Consider the following 16,765-nt stretch of genomic DNA (forward strand, 5'->3'; position numbering starts at 1 on the left):
ACATGGACTCAATGCGGTTTCCGTGGAGTTAATGGATAAGATTGAGAATGGCTCCCTCTCTCAGCCATTTCTGCAAGTTAACAAGATGACTCTGGTCCACTAACCAATTTCCAGGAACTAAGATAATGTGAAAGAATTTGATTCTGTCATCCAACTGGAACTGAAATTGTTGTGCTGCAGTTAATGCCGTTAGCTACAAATATACTGGAGGAATTAGGACCGTCTAAGGCAGTAGCAGAAGAAAACAAATATCAATCACCACCAAAAACTCTACAACAGCCAAAACGACAACAACCAAAAACTCAACAACCTGCTCTCGGTCTGAACTTGCAAGTGAATGAATTGTTACTTGCATAGGTTTAGGATACAGCCTAAATAGTTCTTCTACTAATAAAATCCCCTTAAAAATCCCTTCTGTTCAGCAAATACTAACCCACGTGAGTCAAGCTCTTGGCTAGGCTCATAAGCACCATCTCCCATAACCTTCACAACAGTTCTGTGAGGTAGTACTCCTATTGCTCCCATTTTACAGATGATGAGACTGAGGCACAGAGAGGTTAGGTAAATTGCCCAAGGGCACACAGAAAGTAAGTGGCACAGATGACACATGAAAACAATCCTGACTGACTTTAAATCCTCTGAACCTTTCTGCTCTCCTGCCTTGATGATAGGACAAAGCCTCTGCTTCAGTGGTTTTAAAATTGAAAAAAAAAAAGTAGCAGTTGCTACAGAATGTTTCACTCAGTGGGACATCTGTGGCTATCTCTTCCCTCTCCCTGGGCTCCTACTTACTAGCCTTCTAATGACACTGACATTTCCTTTTTGTCAAATCTGCTTTTGTATTGTATGGGGCTTGGGGTTTTTTTGTTTTTTGGGGTTTTTCTGAGATGGAGTGTCACTCTGTCACCCAGGCTGGAGTGCAGTGGCACGATCTCTGCTTACTGCAACTTCAGCCTCCTGGGTTCAAGCGATTCTCCTGCCTCAGCCTCCTGTGTAGCTGGGATTTTTGGTGCCTGCCATCATGCACGGCTAACTTTTGTATTTTCAGTAGCGATGGGGTTTCACCATGTTTGGCCAGGCTGGTCTCGAAGTCCTGACCTCAAGTGATCCACTGGCCTTATCCTCTCAAAGTGCTGGGATTACAGGCGTGAGCCACCTCACCTAGCCTGTTTTTTGTTGTTGGTGGTAGTTTTTGTTTGTTTGCTTTTTAGAGGCAGGGTCTCATGGCACTGTCATCGACGTTGGAGTGCAGTGGTGCCACCACGGCAGTCTCAAACTCGGGCTTAAGCAATTCTTCCACCTCAGCCTCCCAAGTAGCTGGGACTACAGGTGTGTGCCACTGCACTTGCCTAATTTTTAAATTTTTTTTTGGTAGAAATGAGGTCTTGCTATGTTGTCCAGGCTGGTCCGAAATGCCTGACCTCCTCCCAAAGTGCTGGGACGACAGTGCTGAGTCCGTACACCTGGCTTATTTTATGTTTAAAGCTTGCTTTCACAGAATGCATATTTGATATCAGCAGTGAAGCACTGAGGAGTCACAGAGGTCTCTCCACGCCTCCACCATGGCAAGGTTGAAAGGAGGCCTTGTGCCTTGGTTTGCTCATCCAAGAACTTGACACATACCACTAGTCGTGGTAGGGAGCTTTCCTGCTGTAGGAGACCTTGGTTTGCCAAATGCAAGACCTCAAAGCTCAAAGCCTTCCACAAACATATATATAAGCCTTTCTTCATATGAGGAAGTTAAGGAAGTAGAATCTAATTTTGTGAAGTTTACTTCTTTTAGGATGATGATAATTTTTGCTATTCGAAAAATGTATATAATAAGCACTATTTCTGTAAAAGAGAATGGACACTATGTGTGTGTGATATATGTCAGCATGGACATGGCTAAATCTGGAAGGTTAAAGAAGAAATTAGAAGCAGTAATTACTTCCAATGGTGTTGGTGATAAAAAGTGGGGGCTGAATACCTGGGGTAGGTGGGAGGAAGACTTTTCTTTGAACACCTTTTCTTACCTTTAGTGTTTGAAACACGAGAACCTATTGACAACTCAAAAATGAGTTAATTTGTAGAAAAAAAATGCTTTTAACTTTTACCTCAAAGGGCAACCAGAGGCCACAATATCACCATAAGATTAGTCAGTCGGGGGTTAGGTTAGTCTAGAGACAAACAGGCAGTAAGTGGCAATTAAAAGCCTAAAAGGGGCTTGTTTCCTTACAGGATGTACAGCCTGTGTCAGACCAGCAGAGGCACAGGAAGCTGACCTAACAAGAAAGAGCAAAATTTACCCAGTTGTGTCACACAGTATCATGCTGTCAAACCTGGAAGGCATTGTCTTCGGTGAAATAAGCCAGGCACAGAAAGACAGATCCCACACTGTATCACTTTCTTGTGGAATCTAAAGAAGTCAAACTCGTAAAAGCAAAGAGTAAATGGAGGTGACCAGAGGCTGGTAGGGAAGGGGAGATTGGGAACATGGTCACCGGATCCACATTTCAGTGAGACAGAAGGAGCAGATTCAAGAGATCTAACATACAACATGGTGACTATCATTTACAACAATGTATTGTGTTCTTGAAAATTGCTGAGAGTACATTTTAAGAGTTCTCCCAACCCCAAAACATGATAAGTATGTGAGGTAATACGTGTGTTCATTAGCCTAATTTAGCCATTTCACAAACTATACATATTTCAAAACACATGTTGGACATAATAAATGTATGTAATTTTTGTTTGTCAGTTAAAAACACTAATTAATTTTAAAAACTGGTTCTCAGAAAAAGAACAAAATACAGGATTGCTGCAGGACTTCTCAGAGCCTTTAATATGCCATTTTGCATTAAGACCTCCCAAGAGGAGGTGGGTAATGTTTCCTAAAGTTATTTGACAATGGGACCCTCCCTTTCAAGGGGTATCTCACAGGATTAGTGTTTCACAGAATGCATTTTGGAAAATGCTAGATTGCCAAGGATCTATCCAAATAAGAAATTCTGTCTAAGCTGTATGTAGAAGGTAGTAGAGTTTTACAGAGAAGTTATAATCACCACATTCACCAGTGTAAGGTGTCTTAGATGAAGATTTTCTTTTGGATAAAAAGTATACATTCAGTTCAACAAATATAGTGGCTATATGTGCAGGTGCAATTCTGGGGACTCTAGCCTGCAGAAAGGAGTAACGAAGGTGACTGAGTGAGGTAAAACATAGTTCCTTGGTTCCTTCTGCAGCAGAAGAGGGCTTCTGAGCCATCACAAATGGCCAGTTGTAATTCAACAGGTGTTTTCAAAGTGTTTATTCTGCGCTCTATAGCTCCTTACATTTTGTAAGTGTCCAGTATTCACTTCTGAATTGAATGGTACGTTTGCTCTGGCATTTAGCAGAAGTAGAGCTCTAATACTCTTCAAAGCAGAGCAATGTTATGACCTACAGGAACATGATGATGCTTACTTATCCATGGTATGGTTTGTGTGGAGCATTTTCATCTATGTAAATGGGCAACTCATCTCTAATTTTATGGCTGAAGACCTGGGGGACCAAGCGATTACTCATACCATGCTCCCTGACTTGTAACAGGGTACAAGATAGTGGCAGGGTCTGTCCCCAGGCACATCGTGGATGTCATTTGTGTCTCTGGTGAAGTAGACTCTCAGGGTCCACTTTATCAGCCATGAGAAGCTGGGAGATGTCAAACACATGATCTAGAAATGAACCTTTTAAGTTGGCCTATGCACTGAAAATAATAATTAACAGAGACAATTTTGAGGCTTAATAAAGCCTTTTTACATATGTCATTGCCCTCACAGTCTTCACCACAATCTTGTGAGTGAAAGGGGTTCTCACATCTTCATTTTAGAGAAAACAAAAATGGAAACTTGGAGAGCCTTATTCACCTGCATCTGGTCACACAGCCAGCATGTGATAATTCTGGGAATCAAATCAAATCTACCCACCCTGGTACCAAAGCCCATATCCACGGCAGGACACATCAGTTGCATGGACAGAATCATTGGTCCATGAATAGTTTGTTCTAAAAGCTTACTAGTCAGTCTGGGATAGTACTAGGAATTAAAAAGGACTTCCTTCCTAGCTTTATCATGCCTAACTTTGTTCTCTTCCTGGGAGATGTATCTACCCTCGTATCAGAAACACCTTATCATAAGGTCAGGGACCTCTGAATTAGGATTGATCCCTGCATTGGGTGTGATAAGGACCAGGATTTCTCTAAGGCAGTGGTTCTCAAACATGGATGGGCATAATGTTCACCAGAGAAAATGTCAAAACTGCAGACTGCCTCCTTGTCATCAAACATTCAGGCTCAGTAGGTCTAAGGTAGAGTCCGGTACCTGCATTCTTCACAAGTCTCTTAGGTCAGCAGTCCCCAACCTTTTTTGACATCAGGGACTGATTTTGTGCAAGACAGTTTTCCTATGGATGGAGTTGGGGTGGAGATGGTTTCGGAATGAAACTGTTGCACCTCACCTGAGATCATCAGGCATTAGTGCTGTCATAAGAAGTGCACAGCCCAGATCCCTCACATGAGCTGTTCACAGTAGGGTTCCAGCTCCTATGGAAATCTAATAGGGAAATCCAGCTGCTGATCTGACAGGAGGCGGATCTCAGGCAGTAATCCTAGCTAACCCACCACTCACCTCCTGCTGTGCAGCCCAGGGATTGGGGGCCCCTGTCTTAGGTAATTCCATTTCACAGTTTAAGAAGCATACACTTCAACTTTAGGAGCCTGATCATGTCAGAGAAAGTCTAGTGTTAGAAATAATTATTCATCCTCCCTGTCAATAACTCTTTGGCTTTAATTTCATAATAATAGAAAGTCAATTATCTAACCCAATCAATGAATGATTTAACCCAATCAAAATCAATTCAGTAAACATCTCTTGTTTACTTCACACAAGATACTATGTGCAGCTCTTTGTATATAAAGATGAACAAAATATAATCTTGGCCCCCCACAAACTTACCGTGTTAGGAGAGAGGGAAGTGTGAATAAACACACATAATCCAATGATTTAAAGGCAGAATCATAGGGCTACGCCTGAAACAGAGCAAAGAAAGGACTCATTCTGCCTGGACACCTCGGACTGCTCCCAAAGGAGGCTGCTTTTAAGCCGAGCCTGGTTTCAACAGTTACACATTTTTTAAAGGGCATTTTAGCAGGAGATCAAAGATAAGGAAATAGAAAAACATAGGGGTGTCATAGGATTCTTGAGCAAATCTTGTGTGAGTAGAATGTAGTAGGAGTAGATAATAAAAATAGTTTTCATTTTCAGGGTCTTTTTCTATTTCCTTTAATCCTGTCAACTACCTGTTACACTGAAGAATCATCCCTATTTAAAAGAGGAATATACTAAGTCAAAGATTTGTTCAAGAACAAAAAGTTTGCAGGACCTTCAAGAAAGACCAATTTTTGGTGGTGGGGGGATAATGGGATCATAGGATGTTGTTGGTGGTGGTTTTGTCAATGTGGAAAGATATATTAGGGACTGATAAAGCCACCTACTCCTAAGAAAAATGGCATATGGAAACATACTACACTAAGGTTCAGCATTCTTTGTAAACTCTCTCTTACTAAAGGGCACCAAGATCCTTTAAAAGGTAGTGGATTCTATGTATGTCTTGGGGTCAGGGAAATGTCAGGATGAGTCTGAGATGGCATGCTTCTTTTTATAAAATGCCAGAGGCAATGTTCAAAAGGCAAAAGAGTCAACTTAAAGAGGCTTCCCTTAGCCAGAATGAACTCAACAAAATAGAAAAGATAAAATGAGTAACATAATGTTTCATCAAGTAGGTTACAACTCTCTAGGAAACATTTTCAGTTTCTAATGATGTAAAAAAGTACATAAAATATTAAGTGTATAAAAACATCATTGTAATACAAAGGGTTAATGTGATAGGCTGTCTTAATTTTTTTTGCTTTATAAATTAAGGGTATATACTTAAATATAAATGTTTTGTTTCTTAATAAGAAATAATTCATGATTTATAGTTCATTACCTGTTATTTTCTGTTTCAGCAGGAAAGAAGAGAGAGAATTGTATGTAATTCTGAGGAAAGTAGGTATGTGCTATAAGAAGAATGAGAAAAAACAATTAAAACAGGCAAAACAAGGTCCTGCAGTTCACCAGGAGTGGTCACACAAAATAATCAAGTGGAAGGGACATGCCACAGTGTGTTCTAAAAGGAAGAGTTAGCCGTATGTCCTAGAGAAGAGGAGAAATAACCACACAGACTCAGTCTCCCCTTTTGGAGATGAATCCTCCTGACCCGTGCTTCCCAAACCTTTCAATTCATGGCACATAGAGAAGATGATAACATGTATCTAACAAAACATTAATTCATGACACAGTGTAAGGCTATGTTTGATGTCCCCTTCTCCCTCTTCCAGATTTCCCGGATACTCCAGGCTCCAAGCAGCTCAGGGTAGAAGGGATCTATATGGTAGCACCCCAGTCATTCACATAGAAATGGGGAATTACATAGTATGCTGGTTGAAAAGTTCTGCTCTAGATAGTCCTCTTACATGTAATAAAATACTAATAAGTTTCATGTTAAATAAAATACCAGTGAGATTTATAATACTGTTTCATAATGGTAATAGGTAGAATCAATATATCAAAATGGCAAGTCAATGTGTTAGCTACTATCAGCTGTGCCCAACTAAAGAATAAATCATTTTTGGAAAAGCACTAGGTTTGTAATATTTAAATCTGTGTAAAGACAGTTAAAACTGCCATGGTGTAACAAATGAAACTTTATCATAAAAAAGGAGAAAAGGAAAACGACCTTAGGTATTGTAGCAGATCAGACGCCAATCCATTCATCGCCCAGGCACCATAACTGTCGCTTTTTGAGACTGATCCTTTTCCTTCAGTCTAATGAGATACAAAAACACTAAAATTACAGAAATGTAAGGAAGGCAAACCTGAAAGGAAATGCAGATAACTTACTGGAACTTAAGTCTATAATATTAACACTTGGAGAACTAGTTTTAGTTTCAGGGTACAAATTAGCTTTTTATCACTTTAATAGTGTGGGCTTGTGTGTCTTCGTTTTAAATGTTCAAATTCTAAAGATAATTTATTGCAGTGAAATTGTGGTTTTAATCAAATATTTAGAAGTATTTGTATTAGCAATCAATATTTAAATATTTGGGAAATTTTTATTTGATGGATCCATATGTTAATTTTTTAGTTGTAAGTTATGCACAAATATTTAAGGGAATGTTCATTAATGATTAAAGAAATGCTGATTGTTTGATAAATTAGTAAGACTATTAAACAGAATATTAAAGCATAAATAATAGTGAGTTCCAGGGGATGTTTAAACATCAAATAATACTCTATAGTTACTGTGATGGAGTTAATTTATTTAATGAAAAAGACTTGAAAATGCAAATTAACAATTTCATCTCCATTTTCACCCCCCCAATACACTGTAGATCCCACCACAAACACAATACAGATGAATGAATATCAACAGTCACACATGCTCAGAGCTGGGGGGTGTGACTGTTATGAACTTGTTCAGTATTCTTGTCTACACCTCATGAAATGGTGTGATAGAGATCCATGTGATGTGGCACTTTGTCATGGAAGCCTTTGGTGATCCTGGTAAATTGAGACAGGCAGTGGGATATGACAAAAGATGCACTCAGAAAAAGATTGATGGATACTTAGGTTTATTAGTAACCAGTATGTTACCAGAAACAATCTCTTAACTTCCTTATGCCTCAGTTTCCTTATTTAGTCAATATAGAGTTTAGAATTTCAATTTTCAATGTCTCTTCCAGTTCTCTAGGTTTTTTTCTCAGCTCACTGCAACCTCTGCTTCCTGGTTTAAAGTGATTCTCATGCCTCAGCCTTGCAAGTAGCTGGGACTAGAGGCGTGTACCACCACACCAGCTAATTTTTGCTTTTTTTTTTTTTAGTTTCACCATGTTGGTCAGGCTGGTCTTGAACTCCTGACTGCAGGTGATCCACCTGCCTCGGCCTCCCAAAGTGCTGGGATTACAGGTGTGAGCCACCGTGCCTGGCCCAGTTCTCTAATTTTATGAAATATCATGAAGAATGCTTATTTACTTCAGGAACAGAGGGAGACTTGCTACTCCTAAGGCCGCAGCTCCTCAGGATTCTGCATCAAGCAATTACTAACAGCAACACCAGTTCCCTTGAGTTGTTCCAAGAAGGTCCCACAGTTTTTTGTTCTCTTCCATTTTTCAAACATTAATTGAAAGAGTTCTTGGGTCATTTCCATTATCTTTGCTCTTATGGGTTATTCTTTTACTATTACTTTATTGAACTTTTAAAAGGCAAGGAAAATGCTTGGGTCAATCAGCCATCTTAAACTAGTACCTCATCATTTAATTCATGTTTTTAAATTCGCTTTTTGTTTTTTGGTAGTATTGACTTCCCAGAGCCTGGGTTCCTACCTCCTCTTCCTGTGAGAGACACTCTAAATGCTGATAAGTGGATAAATCTAGTTTTACTTATTTGAATTTAGACAAATGTGTTCTTTAAAATGCAAAGATGTCACTGCCAGCATTTAAGTGTTTCAGATGTTACTTTCCAACATTTAAATAATAAATATCCCTATTCTTCCATTTTAGAGCGCACTAGGAAGAGTATCATTGATTTTAGAGGCAGTAAGAAAATTGCCGTAATCAGGGTTTGGTATACATCCAAGGTTCATACTTTTTTTTTGAGGCCAGATCTCTCTCTGTCACACAGGCTGGAATGCAGTGGCACAATCACGGTTCACTGCAGCCTCAACCTCCCCAGGCTCAGGTTATCCTCCCACCTCGGCCTCCCAAGTAGCTGGGACTATGGGTGTGCACCACCATAGCTGGGTAATTTTTTGTTTTTCTTTTGTTTTTGAGATGAAGTATCACTCTGTGCCCAGGCTGGAGTGCAGTGGCGTGATCTTGGCTCACCACTACCTCCGCCTCCAAGGTTCAAGTGATTCTCCTGCCTCAGCCTCCTGAGTAGCTGGGACTATAGGCATGTGCCACCGTGCCTGGCTAATTTTTGTATTTTTAGTAGAGACAGGGTTTCACTATTTGGCCAGGCTGGTCTCGAACTCCTGATTTCTAGTGATTTGGCAGCGTTGGCTTCCCAAAGTGCTGGGATTACAGGTGTGAGCCACAGCACTCGGTGTGGTTTGTAAGTTTCAACGTGCATCAGAATCACCTGGAAAGCTTGTTAAACTACATACTCTGGAACCTAATTCTAGAGTTTCTGATTCAGTAGGTCTGGAGTGGGGCCTGAGAATTTTTATTTCTAGCAAGTTCCCATGTGATGTCAATAATGCTGGTCAAGGGACGACACTTTGAGAGCCACAGAAATACAACATTCAGGCATTGAATGATATTTATTGACTACCTACCTTGTGTCGAGTGTTGTTATAGACACTCGTAATAAGCGAAAGAGAGAAAGTTCTTGCCTGTGAAGACCTTTTCTGATGGAATTTTCTAGTTGTAACCTAGTGGTTTTGGTTAGAAGTCTGCTAGCAGAGAAGTTCTCTTCACAATGCTGTAGCACATTGCGCTCATTCCTTCCTTGTTCCCTATCCTGATTTTCTTACCCAGAACGCCCCTCTGCTCCTTCCCTTTCCTGTTCTCCCCAGCCAATCCAAATCTTGTCTATACCTCAACTCAATCTCTCTGTCTTCCCTACCCAGCTTCTCCCTCCACGTCCACCACAGAAGCTGAGCTCTTAATATATCCTTTATTCTACTCTATCTGTTCCATATGTGCCCTCACTGTTGAGACATCTATAAGGCAATGGGCCATGTATTATATTTCTTTATAGCTCCAACTCTCAGCTCCTCAGACAGCATGTGAAATACTCCAAGAGCTAAACCTAAGCTTGCTGATAGATTCACTTGGTGTCCAACCTCCTTCTTGGAGGAGGTGAGGTAGGATTGAAGTCACTGCCACCACCAACAAGCAGTCAGGCCACACTGTCAGACTGTTTGTGGTGGCTAGGGTGGAGTAAAGGGTTTAGAAACCAGGAGGGGAATCTGTATTTGTTTTAGGATTTTACTAACTGGGAACAAGCCAAGAGTGGTTAATTTCCCCTTCAGGACAGAGTTCATCTAAATGGGGTTTCTTCCTAAAATGTAGTCAGAATAAGCTGCAGAGTGAGTTATGGCATTTAACGGCCATTGGTGTTTTCTTGACTGGTATTCCTTAATTTTACTGAAAATTAGTTCTGAGTCACTTATAATTGAATAGTAGGTCTCAGCTCACATTTTGATCATACTTGGATTAACTGGAAATTATCTGTCATAAACTGGTCCAAATATACTATGATAGCAATGAAACCCTGTTAATCCTGAATTGGATTGCTACTTAGAAATACAAGAAAAGTACTTTGTAGCTGGAAGAATCTTTGAGATCCTACAAAAATAACAGAATCAAGTAGTAGTTCAGTGTGCGGGCTCTGAACCAAGTGTAAGCCAGTTTGAGTCTCCGTTCTGCTACCTACCAACTGTGTGATCTTGGGGAAGTTTCATAGTCTCTGTGAGCCTCAGTTTTCTGCTCTGTACAGAATAAAGCAAAAAAAGTATTATATACTAAAGAACTAATGGAAGAAATAAATGGTGGTGTAATAAAATAATGTGCATGAAGCTCTACATTCAAGGCCTGGCACATAAAAATAGCTCAATAAATTGTAGTTATGACATGATCCAACTCTATCATTTTACAGATGCAGAAACTGAGACTCACAGTAATTGCAGTAATTTAGGGACAGAGTTAAGACAAGAACTTAGGATTTCTGAATTCCAGCCCAACACTCTATTCAGGGTAACTTACTGTTTGCCATTTACTCTGTAATTGGGATTTTTCTAGCATGTAATTTATGAAAACTTGGATAGCAAAGTTTCTGAGAAAAATGGGTTTCACGTTGAATATAGTTGGGTTATTGAATAGGTAACTCACTTATGAAAAGGACTAGTTTAAGCTCTTTAATAGTGTTATTTAATAAATCAACCATAAATATTATTTGTAAAGTAGTTACAAGTCATTCTTAACTATTTAATTGAAAGGTCCTATTCTCAGCAACACGAATTAGAGTGTTGGGCTGCAGTATACATATGTGTGTAAGCACTTCATCTTATTGGGTCAAAATTAGAATCATCAGATGTTAAGAGGCCCTCTAGTCACAAAGCCCTGTGCATACAGGAAATGACTATCCCAAGGTGTCCCTAGTAGGACCAATTGTTTCTTATGGAATAATTTCAGTGAGACCAAAATTATTACACCCAGCACAGCCAGGTCTATGTTTTAACTCTTGTAATGATCAGAATGCGCTTTGAGCTCTCAGATAATCTTAAATCCCACAGATACATAGCACCTAATATATTCCAGAAGTTAAGGCCATCATTGGTTAGCCTACCAGTTCCTCACACTTTTCAGTAATAGATCCTGGAGATGTTGAGCTTTTTTTACTTTGCAGTAGAAGCACAGTCAGATTCCAGGTAGCTTACCTGGTCCAGATGGGAGCCAGTTGGCTTGGACCTAATAGGTGCTCATGCTATAGTAGTTGATTTGCGAAAGTGAAAGGTGTTTAGTAATTCATTGACATTAGGAGTGTTGATAAAAGCGACTGAAATTTCACTGTAGGAGGTGATTCTGCCGAGAGTATGCTCAACAGGAAGCTTTGTTCCAATGGAGGAAAAAAGAGAGCTGGAAGAATTCTCTTTCATGACCATGTGACTCCAGATTACAAATGGATTAGAATAATTTATGTTATAAGAGACAGCAACCTTCTTGAGAAGAGAGGGGAATTGTGTGGGCCCATAAATCCGCAGGAAAATGGGATGGGGTACTGAAATCAGGCACTGGAGGGCTACTTTCTCTAGCCATTCATTCATACAGCAGCTTTCCCACAAGGCTGGAGCCCTGTCAGCCACCAGCCATCAGTTCATAGCCTTTACAGCCTTGTGAACAGAGAGAAAAGAGACTCTCTTCCCATGCTGCAGTTGAGTAACTTAGGGAAAGACTAAAAGGCCTGATTTGAGTCACACACCCAACCATAGACGATTGTTATGGCCAAGGATGTGAGTTGCTCTAGAAATATCCAAAAGAAAGGGAGTACCATTATGAGCACACAAAATTGTCCACCATAGCTAGCATCTTATAGAATGTTTTCTTTATGCTAGTAAATATGTATGCTCATATTAACTTCTAAAATAAGAAGCATGATCACAGGAGGTGTCTATAGGGTACCATTAGATTGTTCTGAGGGACATGAGGGAGCCTGCCCAGAAGAAGGGGAGCCCTAAGTCATCAATGAGAATGAAAAGCTGAACCCCACAGTAGGGAACCTCCTCCTTTCATCCAAATCAACAAGAACAAAACCCCAAAGGCAATCCCCTTTACTCACCCCATCTATCCCCAGATGCCTGTCCCAATTGATGTGGGTTCAAGTTTCATGGGGTCTGAAGTGTGTATAAGTTGGGAATCCCTTTTTAAGAAAAAGAATATCAAAACATTTTACTTTTGCACATTTTACAACATATGACTATGTAACCACAATATTAGTGTCCCTTAGCTGTGTCTATGTAAGAGAAGAGTCTTGAGATAGAAGCCTCACTAGCTTCATGATAAATCTGCCTCTGGTAAGAACCTCATGGTTCTTGTCCATTAAATGGACATCTGTGGTTTCAAATACCCAATCTTCCTCTAGAACACTACCAGGAGGACCCTTCCCCACTGGCACCTGTCTTTCAAGACCTTCTGTAATTTAGGTTCTTAACTAATTTGGATTGTCCTTCTACCCCAGTTAACTAGAATCCTGAAAATGTATCATTTTTATGATTATTTGATTTTGATTCCCAGCCATCCTTCAGGTGAATTTTTTTTTTCTTTAACAAAATATGTCCTCTGGCTAGAGAGAAACGGGCTTGAGGACAACGCTTATTCCAAGGCAGACTCTTTGGCCTCAGTGTCATGGGCTTGAACCTGATGTTCCCAGCCACGGCATTGCTGAAACTGATAGTCTAGTCATGTAGGGGATTTTCCTGACTCCGTGTCTGTCTCCCCATGGCTGTTTATTTGTACTGCTGTCTGCTTGAGTTTGGGACACTGACCTTATAAGCTGCTTCCCCAGCCCAAGCCTGTAGCCAGAGAACTAGGAGTTTCCCTCTGGCACTGCTTACGGCCAGTTGGAAAGACCTGGCAATTGATTCACTGTCGAACTGGCTTGGGGTAGGGAGAGGGGGAGGAGAATTTAGAGTGTTAAGAGGAAAGGAGGGAGAACCAGAGAAAGAAGGAGAGAGAGAGAGAGAGAGAGAGAGAGAGAGAGAGACTTTTAAAATCAATGCCAAGCCAGCTGTGGCTCTGGACAGCTGAGTCATAGAGGATTAGGCAGTTCAGTTGGAAAGCAGACTGTGCATACTAACTCTCGGGTTCCAGCTGGAGCGGGGGAAAGTAAAATTTAAAAAATTATAGAAAAGAAAGCCACAATTTAATTTCAGATAGCACTTCATTCTGAGACTCCCCGTGATCAGGGGTGAAGGACAAGAAGCTAGTCTCGTTTTTCTACAAATGAGACTTGGTCCTTATGTGGTTAAGTCAAGAATCTTTTAGAGAAATCTGAACGTTGCTATTTCATTTTTTGAATACATAAATTACAGTAATTGCTAGAGGATGCTGGCTGCTGGCTTCTTACTGGAGTTAGTTAAAGGTTGTCTTCAAATGTCGGCCACTGAGTCACAAGTTCATAGTCAGCGTGCTGTGGCCAGATTTGGCAGTTGCACTAGGCACAGGAAGGTCATTATTACAGAAATAATTGGGGGGATGGTTGTATATCTAAAATTTACCCAAAATGAAATAAAACATTTCTCTCTAAATGATGTTATGGGGGATTTGAAAGGAATCTAAGAAACACAGATATGGACAGAGTGAACCACACTGTCCTGGGCAGGGAATTCACTCCAGGTAGAATAAGGTGCCCCCTCACAGTGGGGTCTACTCCTTATAGTCATCACTGGTTCGCTGGAATTGTAAAACAAAGACCATCTGAATGGAATCCATCAACCGGCTTCTCTCAGCTGTCACTTCTACTGCTAGCAAGAGGCCCTGTGTCCATCCTGTCTGTCCAAAGCTCTAAGTAACACACAGGCTATTCCTTCTGCTTTCATGCACAGAGTATGGGAGTGTTTCAGAAGAAAGTCACAGGGCCATGCTGACGGAATTTTCCACAAATCCGTGCTAGCAACATTTAGCTAGGCCCAAGGCTGGGCAATAATCTTTTTATCCATCTCTTCTTACTTCTGGTCTTATTCCCACCAAGGGATTTCTCAAACCCTTGTAGCCATAGAGGAGACAGAAGAAAGGAGTATGTGCGTGTGTGTGTGTAAAGGAGATAAGCACCGTTGCCTCTTCTCTGCTGATGATCTAGGCACACTTGTCCTGAGGCCTCTGCTGCCATCTCCTTTTCTCTTTTCTCTAGTTCCAGATCTTGTTTTGCTCTAGGCTAGTGGTTCTCCTCTCTGGCTACACTAGAATCACCCAGGCAGCTTTTCAAAGTACAGACACTGGGGTCCCGTCTCACCTCTAACTTCTCAATAGATTTAATTTCTGTAGAGTATGGGTCAGACAAGATCATCAGTAGTATTGACAAAGCTACCAGTGGTTCTCATGTGAAGTCACCAGCCACCTCCCAGTTGCTTCCTTACTGAGGCCACAGCAGCATCGCGGTGTCTGTCATATCAATGTCTTACAGCATTTAGCAGAAGCTCTTATGCATACTTAGAAAACATTGGTTAAGAGACATTCCTGGCTAGCATAAATTAAATTCATTTTCACTTTGTTTCCTTCCAAGGAGAAGCCAGAAAGTCTTTAATGTGGTCCAGACTCTGTCTGTACAACCTTGGACAAGTAACTTATCCTCTTTGGAGCTGTATTTTCTCTTCTAACAAAGTGAATTATTTAAATTTGGTATTCTTTAAGACCCTTTTCAGTTCTAGGCTGTCACAACCATAAAACCCAAAGGCCTTTTATCAGTACTCTAATTTACCAACTGTGCAAACTTGAATGGCTCATTTATCTTCTCAAGCTCCTCAGATTCCTCACATGTGAAAATCAGATGAAAGATCTGGCCAGATTTTCCAAATCTGGAGTCTAAGAGATATCCCATGAAAAGTAAGGTTCTCTGGGTGTAGCATGATAAGGAGTCCAAGAAGCCTAAAAGGTAACAAAACTAGGTTAACTCTTGTTCAACCCAGAAACTCCTGAAGTTTATTTGACCATGTAGCTACTGTCCTCTTATCAATCTTATTAAGATCCCACAGAAGTATTACACTTGACGTACGGATCTCTTCCACTTTTATATTTCACCATTCTGTGGTCAGGGCACAAGCTTGGTAGGTAAGAGGGTGAATAACGTGCTTCCTCCCTTGACATGTAAAGGAGAAGATCAGTTGTTCCTTGCTTGACCCCAGCCTTTGGCTGTTTCACAGGCACAGACGTAATTTAACACAAGTATCTTCTGGGGCTTGCATACTTCTGAGAAGACTTTTTTTTGAGTTGGAGTCTCACTCAGTTGCCCAGGCTGGAGTGCACTGGCACGATCTCAGCTCACTGTGACCTCTGCCTCCCAGGTTCAAGCGATTCTCCAGTCTCAGCCTCCCAAGTAGCTGGGATGAAATGTCCACCGTCATTCTGGTTCAAGACTGAAATGAAGTCTGATTCTTCACTATTACCCGTATGAGGCAAGTCATTATAAAAGAGAAATGAATAAAACTCACTAACTCACTTCCATTGATTTGATTAAATAAGACCAATTTTGCTTAATCAAAAAAGTTCAGAACTGGAAGAATCATCTAGGTAGAGGCAACATAGAGTTTCAAAAGTGAGTTTGGAGTCGCAGACCCGCTTGCCAAGTGACCTGGGCGTCTTACTTAACTCAAAGCCATGGCTTTCTCATCTGTAAGATGGAGAAAATAACTGTCCCTGTAAGAGTGGTTTCACTCTAGGACTAAGTGATTTATTATGTGTAAGGCACCCAGAACAGGCTGGTACATGGTGAGCACTCATCAATCTTTATTATTATCTGGACCATGAGGACAGCGTGATCAGTGTCAAATTCAGCTTGCAGACTTATCTGGCCCACAAAATGGGTTTAATTTTAACATTGTTTGCCTTTAGTTAAGGCATATACTCTCAAGTTTGCCTCAGACTTCACCTCTTCCTACTGTGTCATCCCTAGCCACTGTATATACATGTGTGTTACTGGATCTTAGAATGCAGATTTACTAAGGCAGAAATTATCAATATCATGTTTCAGTGCTGACTCATCAGTGCCTAGCAGATACATGAGGCTTTCTAAGTGTTTGTTGAATGAATGAATGTATGTGTACAGAGTGTGCGTGCGCACGCACACACACACACACATACACACACAGAGACACACACACACTATAAAATCCTTTAAAGTATCTTTTGCAAGAGGTTGTCCGGCCTCTGAATCCACATCTGTGTGAGAGGGTGTTTACTACCTCCCATTTCGTGTTTGGACATTTCTGCTTATTGGTAGTTTATGCGAGCACTGAGTCCAAGTCTACTTCTCAGAACTTTTTTTTCTCCTTCAATCCTCTGATGTTTTGAGACTGGAAGGAACACTGGAGGAAATCTAGTCCAATTCTCTTACTTGACAAAGAAAGATGTAAGGACCAGAGGAGGCCAAGTGATTCTCAGCAAGTCAGGACCTATTGTTGTGATCCCAGTGAGCACATGCATTTCCCCTTA

General features: G+C 40.7%; 1 long non-coding RNA gene across 5 annotated transcripts in view; it reads left to right on the forward strand.

Moving 5' to 3' along the window:
• Positions 1-16,765, forward strand: part of LOC118146328 (uncharacterized) — a 200,056-nt gene that overhangs the window by 170,500 nt on the left and 12,791 nt on the right. For 4 of the 5 annotated variants that reach the window (XR_004732023.3, XR_013524962.1, XR_013524963.1 and 1 more), the window contains one exon: positions 6,026-6,069. This is a non-coding gene — a long non-coding RNA (uncharacterized LOC118146328). The remainder of the gene's footprint in view (positions 1-6,025; positions 6,070-16,765) is intronic. The other variant, XR_013524961.1, reaches the window with a different exon arrangement.

Source organism: Callithrix jacchus, chromosome 12 (genome assembly GCF_049354715.1).
Source record: "Callithrix jacchus isolate 240 chromosome 12, calJac240_pri, whole genome shotgun sequence".
Taxonomy (NCBI): domain Eukaryota; kingdom Metazoa; phylum Chordata; class Mammalia; order Primates; family Cebidae; genus Callithrix; species Callithrix jacchus.